Genomic DNA, 14,765 nt, shown 5'->3' with positions numbered 1-14,765 from the left:
TTCCTGCTGCTACTGATTATATTTCTCTCTGATCAGTTTCCTAGTTAGGTGAGGGAGAGCACATGAGGCATGATGTAGGTGCACTATTTTTAATTTTGGGTGGGGGGAGGAGCCTAGAGAGAGGTGTAAGTCTGATGGGTCAGTTGGGGGTTAGAGATGTTTCAATTTCATAGCTCAACTATTCTATTCTTTCTTCTTCCATTTTTGTCTGGATATAATTTGCTTGACAATTTCTTATTGATCTGGTGATTAACAAAGAGTATATAAAAGGTGACTGAATTCAAAACAGACTTTCTTTGGTATTGCCTAACATCTTTCCCCTAGCTCAGAGTTGGTCTGAAGGTATGGCCAATAGATTTTTTTTTTTTTTTGGTGTAGAAAAACTACCTGTTTCTCCATCCTCCTTGAAACTTCCTTCTCTCCCTCCCTTTCCCCTTCTCAGAAAGGAAGGACTCCTGTGAGGGGTAATCGCTGTGCTCCTGGCACCTTGGAGAGGGTCCTGGTGTCCGGAGAACGCGACCAAGATTACAGCAACCTCTGCTAAGGTACCCTTAGGGTATATATAGCAAGAGCTACTTTTGTGGACTGAGGATTTCTCCTGTTTGGTTTCTTGTCCTTTGAGGATGGGGATGGGAATTGGGATGGGAGAGGCACTGATACGCTGATCTCACTCAGCAGGGAGCCTAGCAAGTTCAGCCAGGGGTTCAGATGAGTGATTTTCTTGTCTCTCTTCCTTGAGAAAAAAGTGAGGGGCAAGCAGGAAGCCTTCTTAAACGGGCCTGTTGGGGAGAGTGGAGAGAGGGCGCAGTCACATGAGCCTGAGAAGCTTGCTCTCACTCCTGTCACCTTGGTTGCCTTTGACCTGTCCAAGAAGTCCCTTCAGACTGGAGATAGAACCCTCCTTCTTAGCCCCCCATCCCTTTCAGACCAACCCCTGAATCTTTTGCTCTAACAGAATCAGTAACAGAGGCTCAAAAGCTTCTGTTTGACTGCAGAAGCAGCTAACATCTTAGCCACGGACAGTGGCTGCAGCTTTAGCAGCATTTGATTAATCTTCTAGCCAGATCATCACTGAGTAAAGGAAAGTGGGTGCGGGGGCACGTAAGAGTTTTAGGTTGATGGTGTGGAGAGAACAGACACTTCTGGAGACAGAACAGGCCTGGGGGCACAGCTTGCCTCTGTGCTACTTGGTAACTGCAGGATTCAAACAAGTCGGCTTCCTAGAGCCTCAGTTTCACCACAAGTAAAATGAGCACGTAGTACGGCCTCCCCCTTTCTGAAGTTGTTCCCAGTTGCTCCCTGCTTTTCACAGCTGCCACCCTGCTCAGATTCTACCATCCCATTTGTAGCACTTTATTTTGTGCCTGTGTCAGCTCTCTCACTGACGTGTGAGCCTTTTGAGGTCAATAGCTGTATTTTGTTCACCACTGTATCTTTGGGAGCTAGTGCAGGGCTTGATACATAATAGATACTTGATAAATAAAGCCTGAGTGATTCTAGTGAGTTTTAAATGGTGTACTTGGCACGTAGTAGGCACTCAGTAAATGTGGCTTGCCTCTCATTTCTCCTCCCCCCATTTACATCCAGATTGGTTTCCAGCCTCTTCTTCCATCTAACTCGTGTACCACTCCCCTTCCCCCTCCCCAACCTAGCTCTACTCCTGCGGTCCCTTCTGCAGACCAGGCAAGGCTACCTGGGAAGACTTGGCTTGGTGCAAACCACATTAGATGCTTTGGATCCACCAGGCACACACACTTAGCAGCTGCTGAATGGATGCTCTTGGGGAGCAGCTTTGTGAGCCTGCAGTTGGTGACTTGGTAAGGGCTTAGAGGAAATTAGCTGAAATGCCACAGGCCTATTTTGAGCTCCTTCTTTGATGGAGTGGAAATAACATGGGATTTGGGCTCAGCAGACCTGGCCTTGAAGCACAAGGCTGCCGTTTCCTCATTGTGTGACCTTGGGCAGTCACTTAACCTCTCTGGAAATCTCTCTTCATCTGTCAGGAGGGCCACTGGCAGAAGCCGTGCAGTGTGGTTGTCAGTGTTATGTGTAAATAGCCATGACAATAGCTAACATGCCAGGCACTGATCTAGGCTGAGTCCCACAACAATCCTATGAGGGAGGAACTGTCTTACAGATGAGGAACCTGAGTCACATAATGGTTTAAATATCTAGCCTAAGATTGTGAGTGACAGTGAGTGAGTGGCAGAGCTCTAGCCCAGAAGCCCAGCAAACAGCCCTAGGTCTTAACCTCTGTGCCTTGACCTAAGATAGAAGCTTTCTGAATAAGGACATTACACCAATGCTATTTGCTTCTCATCCACAGATTTGGCAAGGATTTAAGGGAGTAACTTCTAGGTTCCACATATTTTCACACAGATTTTTTTCTTTTAAACATCTTTATTGGAGTATAATTGCTTTACAATGGCATGTTAGTTTCTGCTTTATAACAAAGTGAATCAGTTACACATATACATATGTCCCCATATCTCTTCCCTTTTGCGTCTCCCTCCCTCCCACCCTCCCTAGCCCGCCCCTCTAGGTGGTCACAAAGCACCAAGTTGATCTCCCTGTGCTATGCGGCTGCTTCCCACTAGCTATCTATTTTACGTTTGGTAGCGTATATATGTCCATGCCATTCTCTAACTTTGTCCCAGCTTACCCTTTCCCCTCCCCGTATCCTCGAGTCCATTCTCTAGTAGGTCTGTGTCTTTATTCCCGTCTTGCCCTTAGGTTCTTCATGACAATTTTTTTTTTTTTTTAGATTCCATATATATGTGTTAGCATACGGTATTTGTTTTTCTCTTTCTGACTTATTTCACTTTGTATGACAGACTCTATGTCCATCCACTTCACTACAAATAATTCAATTTTGTTTCTTTCTATGGCTGAGTAATATTCCATTATATATATGTGCCACATCTTTTTATCCATTCATCTGTTGATGGAGACTTAGGTTGCTTCCATGTCCTGGCTATTGTAAATAGAGCCGCAATGAACAATTTGGTACATGACTCTTTTTGAATTATGGTTTTCTCAGGGTACGTGCCCAGTAGTGGGATTGCTGTGTCGTATGGTAGTTCTATTTTTAGTTTTTTAAGGAACCTGCATACTGTTCTCCATAGTGACTGTATCAATTTACATACCCACCAACAGTGCGAGAGGGTTCCCTTTCCTTCACACCCTCTCCAGCATTTACTGTTTGTAGATTTTTTGATTATGGCCATTTTGACCAGTGTGAGGTGATATCTCATTGTAGTTTTGATTTGCATTTCTCTAATGATTAATGATGTTGAGCATTCTTTCATGTGTTTGTTGGTGATCTGTATATCTTCTTTGGAGAAATGTCTATTTAGGCCTTCTGTCCATTTTTGGATTGGGTTGTTTGTTTTTTTGATATTGAGCTGCATGAGCTGCTTGTAAATTTTGGAGATTAATCCTTTGTCAGTTGCTTCATTTACAAATATTTTCTCCCATTCTGAGGGTTGTCTTTTGGTCTTGTTTATGGTTTCCTTTGCTGTGCAAAAGCTTTGAAGTTTCATTAGGTCCCACTTGTTTATTTTTGCTTTTATTTCCATTTCTCTAGGAGGTGGGTCAAAAAGGATCTTGCTGTGATTTATGTCATAGAGTGTTCTGCCTATGTTTTCCTCGAAGAGTTTAACAGTGTCTGGCCTTCCATTTAGGTCTTTAATCCATTTTGAGTTTATTTTTGTGTATGGTGTTAGGGAGTGTTCTAATTTCATTCTTTTACATGTAGCTGTCCAGTTTTCCCAGCACCACTTATTGAAGAGGCTGTCTTTTCTCCACTGTATATTCTTGCCTCCTTTATCAAAGATAAGGGGACCATATGTGCATGGGTTTGTCTCTGGGCTTTCTATCCTGTTCCATTGATCAATATTTCTGTTTTTGTGCCAGTACCATACTGTCTTGATTACTGTAGCTTTGTAGTATAGTCTGAAGTTAGGGAGCCTGATTCCTCCAGCTCCGTTTTTGTTTCTCAAGATTGCTTTGGCTATTCGGGGTCTTTTGTGTTTCCATACAAATTGTCACACAGGTTCTTACACTTACCATTCCAACAACACTGCAAATGCATATCACTATCTTATCCTATAGGTGAGGAAACAGAGGGTCAGAGAGGTCATAAATCAAGTCCCAAGGTCATATATCAAGTTAGGTGGAATAGCAGAGAATTGAACATTTTGCATTGCATAATCAAGTTCTACTAGATCCAAGTTTCATAGTTTATTCATTTGTTCATCTAGTCGTTCAACAAATCAAGCACCTGCTATGTGTCAGGTACACATAGTAGATTTCCTGGGGATGTTGAGTAGGACAAACATGGTCCCTTCCTCCAAGGATCTGAAGACAAGCAGAAGGAGGAGACAGGTGAGGAAGAGCCACACTAAAGTGAGGAGAATGTTAGGTGAGGGATGCTGTGGGGCCATGGATCAGGGAGACTAAACTCAACCTAGGGTGTGAGGGATATCCTCCTGGAGGACAGGACATTTAAACTGAGATTAACTCAGATTCAGCTAGGCTAAGATGGGGGTGGGAGGGTGGAGGGGAGCTGAGAAGAGGAAGGGCATTCCAGCCTGAGGGAACAGCCTGTGCAAAGGTGCAGAGGTGTGCGCTGGAGGGAAAAGAGGATTAGCCAGTTTTAGGGAAAAGATGCTATAAGCAATTTAAGGATAATGGGGGGGGGGACTTCCCTGGTGGTCCAGTGGTAAAGAATCCACCTTCCAGTGCAGGGGACACGGCTTCGATCCCTAGTCAGGGAACTAATATCCCACATGCCGTGGGGCAACTAAGCCCGCGTGCCACAACTACTGAGCTCGCGCACCTCAATGAGAGAGCCAACGTGTCACAAACTACAGAGCCCATGCGCCACAACTAGAGAGAGAGAGAAAAAAACCAAAAACCAAAAACCAAAAAACCGCGCCACAACTAGAGAGAAGCCTGAGGGCCACAACGAAGAGACTGCTCGCCACAACGAAAGACCTGATGCAGACAAAAAATAAGGAAAATAAATAAATAAATAATAAATATAAAAAGATAAAAATAATGATGGGGAGTGTTTTAGGCTAAGAGCCTGGAGGCCATGGAAGGGAGGCTGAAGCATAAGAAGCCACCCGGAGGAGACTGGTGAGATAGGAAGTGTGAGAAGAAAACCTGGAGGCATGGAGACAGTAAGGCAGCTATGGCTGGGATGCAAGCGAGAGACAATGGTTGGCTAGACCAGTATGTGGCAATGGGGATGGAAAGAAATTGAGGGATTTGGGGTATTGGGGAGAAAACTGATGAATATTGGTGTCCATGGCTGAGATACGTCGCTCTGAGGAGGAAGCAGATTGGAGCATGGGTGGGCTATGGGGAGCGGGGGAAACTGGCAATTCTGCTTTGGCCACGTGCACAGTTTTGCTCCATGCTACTGCCTCTTCACTCCCTGCTCCCATTCTATGTCTTCTCAGCATGTGAATGAATTAATCGGGAATGGCAATCATTCATTCAATTACGTTCTATGCTCGCTAGAATGAAGCCTCGTGAAGGCAGGGATTTTGGTCTGCTGTGTTCTCGTATTTCCAACACTTAGTGCTGAGCACAGAGCGGGCACCCTGTACAAACAAACTACTTTGTGGATGTAAAAATCCAAATGCATGCCTGCTCTGTGCCAGGCAATGTGCTAAGGTGCTAGGGAGGCAGATGAGATGAAAATGCCCAAATCAGGGAGATTGTCAAGCAGACAGCTAATTCCAAGGCACTGTGACCCAGGCCCAGGAAGATCTGGGGTGTCTGACATTCCCTTCTGTGTGCTCCTGCAACTCCCCTTCTCCTCTTGTGGTACACTTCTCTGGGTTTGGAATTTCTGTTTAATGGCTGGCACATAGTGGGTCCATAGTACACATCTGAGGAATAAATGAACACAATGAAGACATGTGCTGTGAAAGCCCAGGGCAAGAAGCATTTATTTCTGTCTTGGAGTGTCCCAGAGGGCTTTGGTGACAAGCTCACCCTCAAAGGCCATGAGAAAAGCTCACAACTGGTCAAGGAAGAGAGGAGGGCATTGCAAAAGCAGGGGAACAGCACGTGCAAATGCAGAGACCTGAAGTAGGATGAGGAATCTCAAAGAGGCTGGAATGACTGATGGGGATGGACAGGGAGGCTGGGGCTTAATCCAGAGAAACTGCTGTGCGTCGGGTAACGCGCCATCCATTGGCATCACCGTCCTTGCCTGGCAGGAGCAATGAAGTGGGAAGAGAACAGGCCGTGGAGTCAGATGGACCTGGGTTTGAATCCCAGCTCTGCTGCTTACTCTCTGTGTGACCTTGGGCTGGGATTTATCCCCTCTGAGCTTCCTCATCTGTAAATGGGGTGATAGGTGTCTCGATTGTTCCCACCTGAAGTTAAGTCCTTTGCACTTGCTGCTCCCTCTGTTGGATGCTGTCCGCCCTGAAGGCTGGACCCCTAGCACATCATTCAAGTCTTAGCTGAAATATCACCCCCAGAGAGACATTGCTGGTCACACAATTTAAAATGTCACTCTATATGACATTGACCTGTTTTGTTTTCATCACCGTGCTTGTTGCAACTTGACATTCTCTTATTTATTATCTGAAGCCTGTCCCCAGCCACCCACTTCCCCCCAGGATGTTGGAGCACGTGTGTGATACTCAAATGATACTCATTCATTGCAGTATCCCCGATGCCTAGAAAGTGCTTGGAATATTGTAGGTGCTCAGTGAATGTTTTTTTTTTTTTTTTTTTTTTCTGTACGCGGGCCTCTCATTGCTGTGGCCTCTCCCGTTGCGGAGTACAGGCTCCGGACGCGCAGGCTCAGCGGCCATGGCTCACGGGCCCAGCCGCCCCGCGGTATGTGAGATCCTCCCGGACCAGGGCATGAACCCGCGTCCCCTGCATCGGCAGGCGGACTCTCAACCACTGCGCCACCAGGGAAGCCCAGTGAATGGTTTTTGAATGAATGAATAAGGTTACGGTTGTGGGGATTAAACAAGATATAAGCATTTGGAAAATAGTAGGAGCAGGTGTCTAAAAGCCCCTGGAGCTCGGCAGGTGGGGGTGTGGCTGGGAAAGGTGAAGGTGCCCCAAGATGTTATCGGAGGACCGGGGGCAGACAAGAGATAAGGCAGTAGCAGAGTCGGACCTGGGAGGCCAGCACTGGCCTGGTTTCCCCACGCTGCCCCTTCTGGGCCTGCTCTGCTCTCTCGTCCGCACATCCAGCCTGCTGTGGATCACCAGAAGCTTCCAGCCCGCCTCGCTGTTCAGCCCCACGCTGGGGCATCTGCTGCAGAGATGCCCTGATGGGGATGTCAGGCTCTGGGATGGGAAGGAAAGGAGATGCTAGGAGATAGCAGGCAGGTTTTACTCCTTGCAGAGCTGAGAGCAGCCGAGGAAGCCTCAGGGAGCCCCCGGTGTCAGCTGCTGCAGGGGCTGGGAGAGTGGAGCACGGCTGCATGGTTAGTTCTGAGCCTGGTAAGAGAACCGGAAGCTGAAAATGCATGCGTAGAGGTGCCCGTGACAAGAATTCCCACAGAGGGGTAGCTTCCCACTGGGACTTCTGAGTTCTGAATCAGTCCGCTGCTTCTTGCCCCCGACCTCCCACCTCTGGCGTTGGTGTGGGATTTCACTAGGAACTGAGCTATATAGAAAAGAATAGGAACTGAGCTATAGCAAAGAAAATTATGATAGAAAATTGATAATAAAGTAACAGAATAAAATACAGCGTCACATAAAGATGCAGAGGAGAAGCAAGAAACAATGTTAAAGGGCAGGGAGAAAAGGTGATTTCCAGTGACTTTTAGCGGAGACGGAATCCAACGGGGGATGGAGAAAGTGAGAGGAAGGTAGTGCACTTGGGTGAGTAAGTTTGGGAGGGGACAGAGAATGGGTCTTGAATGTCCTACTTGACCAGGCTCAGCCACGTCTTAGCCTCTCCTCTTCCATGCTCTCCCTTCTTACCTCTGTCTCCTGCAGTCAGACTCCTATTCTGGATCCCACGGCCCCCACGCCTACCCCAGCGCCTTTGCATAACACTTCCTCTGCCTGGGATACTCATCTTCTGGCAGCTGGTTCAATCCTTTATTCCCGCAGCAGTCTGCTCAACTGACCACCTGATATAAAAGCCCACCTGCCCCTCTCCCATCATCCTCATTCCTTACCTGTATAATTTCTCTCCTTAAGCCTTTGCAGCACCTCTCACCTCACATATGTATTTATTTTCTTATTTGTAGTGTAGGGTAGGGGCTTGGTTGTGTTGCATTATATTCCCTGCCTCTCACATGGGGTCTGGCACATAGTAGGTGCTCACCAAATGTGTGTGGACTGCACAGTAAAAATCCCTGGGTCATTAGGGAGCAACATGGAAGCTCAAGCAGGCAAGAGGAGGAAGGAAATGGGGACCGTCTGATTGGGACATCCTGGGGGAGCTGGCCTGGAACCCTGCACGGCGTTGTTGACAGTATCTTCAGAAGAAGATGCTGGAGGTTTCTGAGAAGAATAGGGGGCGTTTCAGAGGTTTCTGGGCGATGTGGAACCTGGGGAGGTGACCAGTAGGAAAGAAAAGGGAGGGCACTCCTCTCCAGATGGATTTCAGGCGGATGGAGAAGGAGGCATTGCTGAGGCGGCAGGGTTGGGCCACAGGGGGTCAGGTTCCAGTTCTGCTGCCTCCTAACAGTGTGGCTTCAGGCAAATGACCAAACATTCCCAGTTCTCAGCCGGCCTGTCTGGAAAATGGGGAAGCATGCTTGCCTCGAGATGCTGTTCTGATAATGAAATGAAACAAAAAGTGTTTGCAGTGCCTCCTCCATAGTAAGCCCTAAATAAATATTAGTGGCATGTTGAGCTCCTACTGAGTGTTATGTGCTTTGAATAAACTTCAAAATGAAAAAGATGTTGCTCAGAAGCAATCAGCAGAGTGGAGAGAGGCCTGCAAGTGGAGGGAGGGCAGGGAATGCCCTCCGGGCATTCAGCAAGGGCTTCCAGGAGGTGGTGAGAGCTGAGCTGGGTCTTAAAGGAGAAGCAGAAGACAAGGAGCGGAGAAGACCAGGAAGGGTTTTCTAGGCAGAGGGAACAGTAGATGCAAAGATAGGGGATGTGTACATTCACTCAGCAAAAGTCTGTTGAGCACCTATTATGTGTCAAGGCACATCAGTGAACAAAACCGGTGCCACCAGGATCACACATGCACGGGAGGCAGACATCAAGTCATTGATTACACAATTGATTGTTTAATTGCAATCACAGTGCAATTCTGGGAGCTACAGGTAATTCTGTTTTGCCAACGTGCCTGGAGGAAATGGCAGAGATCAGGCTGGAAAGGGAGGTGGGGCAGGTCAGGGAGGACCTTGCACCAGGCACAGTACCTACTGTGTGCCAAGCTCTGTGCGATGGATACAAAGATGAGCAAAACCAAGTCTGCTATTGGCAGGAACCAGAGACTGAATGTGGAGTGATAGAGGGAGGGCCATGGTGTGACAGGAGCACAGCATGGACAGGGAAGGCAGGGAAGACTTCCTGGAGGAAGTGATCTTTCCCTCTTCAATTGAATAGCAGTCCCAAAGCTCACCATCCTGGCTTTCAGGATCCAGCCTTCCCTACCTTGCAGGCTTAAAGGGGCATTAGTCGTACACGAGGGTGGCTCAATAGCAAAGTGTTCTGAGCCTGGCAGAGTTCCTTCTCTAGGCCTGGGATGCAAGTGAAGGAGCTGTTGGCATCATATGGAAGTATAGACCCAAAGACCAGAATGTGGGAAGAAGCGACAGGCTGACCATGGGGCCAGGGGCTCTAGCAATCCTGGCTCCACACCTCCCTCCTAAGCTATGTGAGCTCAGGACAGGTTACTGACCTCTCCGTGCCTCCATTTACTCATCTGTAAAATGGGTGTCATGGTGGCTTTGTGGGGCTGTCGAAGTCATGAGGACTGAGTTGGGTGGAGGAGTCTTTCCTCTCCTAAGTTTTCATTACAAGTGGTTTTTAAATATGTTCTGCTGAGTACACCACCAATTCCATAAATGTGGCTGGCCCGGCTCCTTATGGAAGTGGTCAAAACAGCTGAAGGGGCTCCATGGTGTGTGGGGAGGGTAGCCAGGTTCTGAGCACGTGCAGGATGGGGCCCAGCACTGTGCCCTGCTTTGGCCAGGCCTGATGAGGGTGGACGATGACCCTGTCTACTGACCCCTGATGGGTTCTGCAGGATGCCAAGCTCCTCTTTTCCTAAAATAGATTCCTCTTCAACAACCCGTGGGCGCCTGAATACCCCCTCAGGGGCAGTTGGAGTCTCTTGCACTTTTGTGGGCTGTTTATGATCCAAGCCTAGTAACTCACTGGGCACCAGCCGGTCAGCCCGCCCCGAGGGCCTTCTTGGAATTCAGTGTCTCCCAGATGGATGTGGGGCTTCCGAAGGCCTGGGTGGAGCCCTGCCCCCAGACCCAGCCAGGCTTGGTGCACTAACTGGGCTCCCTCACCCTCCTTCCTTGGGCCTCGCCCTCCTGTGACTCAAATGTTGTTTCGTGTCTTTCCTGATAAGCCCTGAGTTCTGAGAGGCTGGGTCCTTGTCTCTCGTGTTCCTCGTCGTGTCCTTTGCATCTTGCCCAGAGTTTGGCACAGAACAGGCCCTCGATACACGTTCATTGATAAATGGGCTGGGGTGAGCGGAACGAGAGGGAAGAGGAGAAAAAGTCATAATATTTTCTTTAATGACGGGACTCCTGTTGGCCACCCACTCCCCGTGACATTTGCAGGTAACTTTCACGTCGTCTGAACTCAGGTAATCCTCCCAGCCAGCCCTCGAGGGAAGTTCTATCACGGCTCTCATTTCACAGATGGAGAACCCAAGGCACAGAGAGGTTAAGCACTCTGCCCCAGGCTACACAGCTCACAGGGGACAAAGTCAATTCCAGCCCTGAGGCTCTCATGCTCTAGAGTCCCATATTTGCAGATTGCCTATCATGTGCCAGGGCCCTTTCTCCTTTAATGCTGCAGAAACCTTGGGGAAACTGGGGCTCAGGGAGGTTAAAGATGCCAAGCCAAACAGCCAGCAAACAGCAGGTTCACAGTTTGCACACAGCTCTGCCTGCCTGCACAGCCTCAGCCAGTAGGTAATCAGGACCCCAGAGTGGGGAGAGTCTCTGTGGGCCAGATGCCTTCTCCTTTCTGCTTGAGACTCAGTGACAAATAGATATCTACTGAGCTCTTGTCTTCTTTCTGTTCCCACAGGGGGCTTCGGGGCTCACACCTGGGCCCGCCCCCTCCACTAAGGGGATTATATTTAGCTGTGGAAGCCAAACTGAATGGTTAGTGGAAAGAATGTGGAGTCTGCAGTGAGAAGACTGGGTTAGAGTCCCAGAGACCCTGGGGAAGGTGCTTCACCCCCGGAGCCTCAATTTCTTCATCTGGGAAATGGGAAAACTAATATTGATGCCCTCAGTAGAGTATGGGTTAATTTATATCGAGCACCCAGAACTGTGCGGTATATAGATACTCAGGAAAGGTGTGAGGTCGTAGCATCTCCCTGCTTAGAACCTGTACCGGAATCTACACGCGGTTTGTGAGACCTGGCCCTGGGTCCTCCAATCTCACCCATTGTTTCACCCTCCCCAACTCCTCTGTCCTGCTCTCCCCATCTCCACATACACACTGTTCCAGCCACACTCCTTTTCTTTCTCTGGACAAGCCATGCTCTCTTGTGCTATCCATTCTCCCATGTTTTCCTCTGTGAGGCACCCTTTCTTATTTTGCTTTATCCTTCAAATAACAACACTCATGGGATTCTCTCTGAGTCAGCTGCAATAGCCCTAATTCATTCTTTTAATGGCAGCATAATATTTCATAGTGAACAATTACTGTTATTTCTTTATCCATCCTTCTCCTGACAGGCATTCACTTTATTTCTTGGTCCTACCCCCGCTTCCACTCTAACAGTGCTGCAATAAACATCCTTGTACATATATCCTTTCCAATGGCGTTTTTATTTCTATGGATTAGATCCCCAGGAGTGGGATTGCTCAGTTGAAGGGTATATGTATTTTTAAATTTCAGTCAGTGTTGCCAGTTGGCTTTCCAAAAATGCTGCAACGAGTCACATTTTCTCCAACAATTCATGAGTCTACTATTTCCCCACATCTACTCCAGCAATAGGTGTTAGTATTATTTCTAGTTTTTGCCAGTTTGATGGGGATAAAATTAGATCTCATAGTTACTTTAATTTCAAGTTCCTCTACAACTAGTGAGCTTGTGCACCTTCCTTGTATCCTTGGGCCATTTGGATTTGCACCATGTCCTGCCTAGTCTTATCCTTTGCTTGACTCCAATCCCCTTCATTCAATTCTTATTAATTTGTAAGAGCTCTTTGCATATGATAGATATTAACCTTTTCTTTGACATCTGTGTTGCAAATAATTTCATAATCAAACTTTCTGTTTTTATGTTGACTTTGTGAATGATGTCTGTTGCCATGAAAGTAATTTTGTGGAGTAAAGTGTCTTTCTTTTTAAATAAGATTTTCTTGTTTTTTTAATGCTCGAGACTGCTCTTGTCATCTTTGCATTTTCTTTCAAGATATTTATTATTAATTATTTGGCTGTTAACTCTTTAATCCATCTGGGGTTTATTTATGTATATAACGTAAAATCAGGTTTCAACTTTCTTATAAGAGCTAGCTGTTGTGTAAGTTTCATTAATTAAACCATTACTCCTTTCTCAACTGCACTGAAATGCCATCTCTGCCACATATTGGATTCTCACGGCTATGTTGATCTGGTTCTGATCTCGCTGTTCTGTTCCACTGATCTGTGTATTGCTTCCTTGCCAGCAGCATTTGGATTTGATTATAGAGGCCTTAATATGTTCTGATCTCTAATAAGCCAAGCTCTTCCCCAATATTCTTCTCTTCCATACGATCTGGTTATTGCTGTGTCTTCATTCTTTTCCACAAACTTTGAAATTACTTTTTTCAGTGGTGTCTTAGTCACCACTGGATCTCAGCAACTTACATGGAGTCAAACATTCAATTGGAGAAAGGAGATATTTGTTGAATGTTGTTGCTGTTCTTTTCTTTTCCTAATGTGTCCTATCTCTCTTCCGCCAGGACTAGAAGAGGTAACGAATAGTAATATTCAGACCAAGAGTAGTTAACGTGAAAATGTGTACGGAGTGGACAAGTATAACTAAATAGAGAAAGCTTCAGAGATATCGAGACACTGGAAGGTTGTCATATTTGAGACCCCTGAAGCAAAGTGGTAAGTCATTCCTGTATTCAACACCGACTTCTTGAACACCTATTGTATACTAGACCTTATTTTAGGTTTGGGGATATAGTAGTGGCCAGAGCCAAGACAACCTTGATTTTTAAGGTGTGACAATGGTATTATGTTCATTATTTTTCAGTGTGATCATGATATTGTGGTTATGCTTAAAATAAAGAGTCCCTGTCTTTTAGAGTCAAAATTGTATAAAGTCTAGAGTTTGTTTCTAAATAAGCTAGGGGTGGGAGAAAAGGATGGAAATATAGATGAAACAAGATTGGCTGTGAATTAATAATTATAGAGGCTCAGTGATGGTTTAATAAGGATTTATTATACTATTCTCTCTACTTTTATTTATATTTGAAATATTCCATAATAAAAAGTTCTAAAAATGCATTCAGAACTTATTGTTTTAGGCATTGTTCTAATTGCCTTACATCTATTAATTCATCAAATCCTCAAAATAGCCTTGTCTTAGATCAGCTTGAGCTGCTATAGCAAAATACCATGAACTGGGTGGCTTAAACAACAGACATTTATTTCTCACAAATTCAGGAGGCTGGGAAGTTCAAGGTCAAGGTGCCGGCAGATTTGGTTCCTGGTGAGAACCCTGTCTTGGAGACGGCCACCTTTTCACTGTGGCCTCACAATGCAGAGGGAGATAGACAGGGTGGGAATTGGGCTCTGATCTGGGGCAATAAAGATACACACACACACACACACACACACACACACACATCATTATTTCATACATCAGGAAGGGCTATGGAAGATATTAAATAGGATTGTAGGGGAAAGAAAGACTGTTAGTGGGTGAAGGTGGGACTGAGGATACAGGGGGTGGGGACCTCCTTCAGTGAGGATGAAGATGGGGAGGCTGCGTGGAGATCTGGGCCAGGTGTTCAAGCAGAGGGACTGGCAAATGCAAAGACTCTGAGATCAAAATAGGTTGGTGGGGCTGGAGCCCACCCAATGAGGACAAGGGCCGTATGAGCAAAGTGGCGGACCAGGTCTTACTGCAGACGGTAGTGAAACAATGTTTACAGGTTCAAACAAAAGAACTAAGATATCTCAGGGAGATCAAAATGATTTATTGGATTTATTAGCTCAATGATCATTTAAATACATTTCCCCACACTTTGCCATGCTAAGTTCATCTATAACAGGGGAATAATTTAATTCCAAAGGCAAATTAACCTCTCTTTGCCTTGTCCCAAAGTCACCCATTTTTGATATTTTTTTGCATAACTTGATTCAATGTTTTCTGCTCTTGCCACATTTTCTCCAGCTCCTACACACTTTTTTGGATGGTTATAACATTATTATCTTATTATTGGTTGCTAACTTGGGAAAATTCACTTTTCCAATTGATCTATGCTGCTTATAAAATGCCAAATCAACCGGGAGCAGAGGAAGCAAGTGGTTAGTGACTTCTGACAGCCAGTGTAGACAGAAAACTGTGTGTTTTCTGGGGACCAGGGTGGACCAGGCATCGATGACCTCTGATAA

This window comes from Lipotes vexillifer, unplaced genomic scaffold (assembly GCF_000442215.2).
Source record: "Lipotes vexillifer unplaced genomic scaffold, Lipotes_vexillifer_v1.1 scaffold870, whole genome shotgun sequence".
NCBI classification, from domain to species: domain Eukaryota; kingdom Metazoa; phylum Chordata; class Mammalia; order Artiodactyla; family Lipotidae; genus Lipotes; species Lipotes vexillifer.
The sequence above is the reverse complement of the archived record's forward strand: the minus strand, read 5'-3'. Positions refer to the sequence as shown.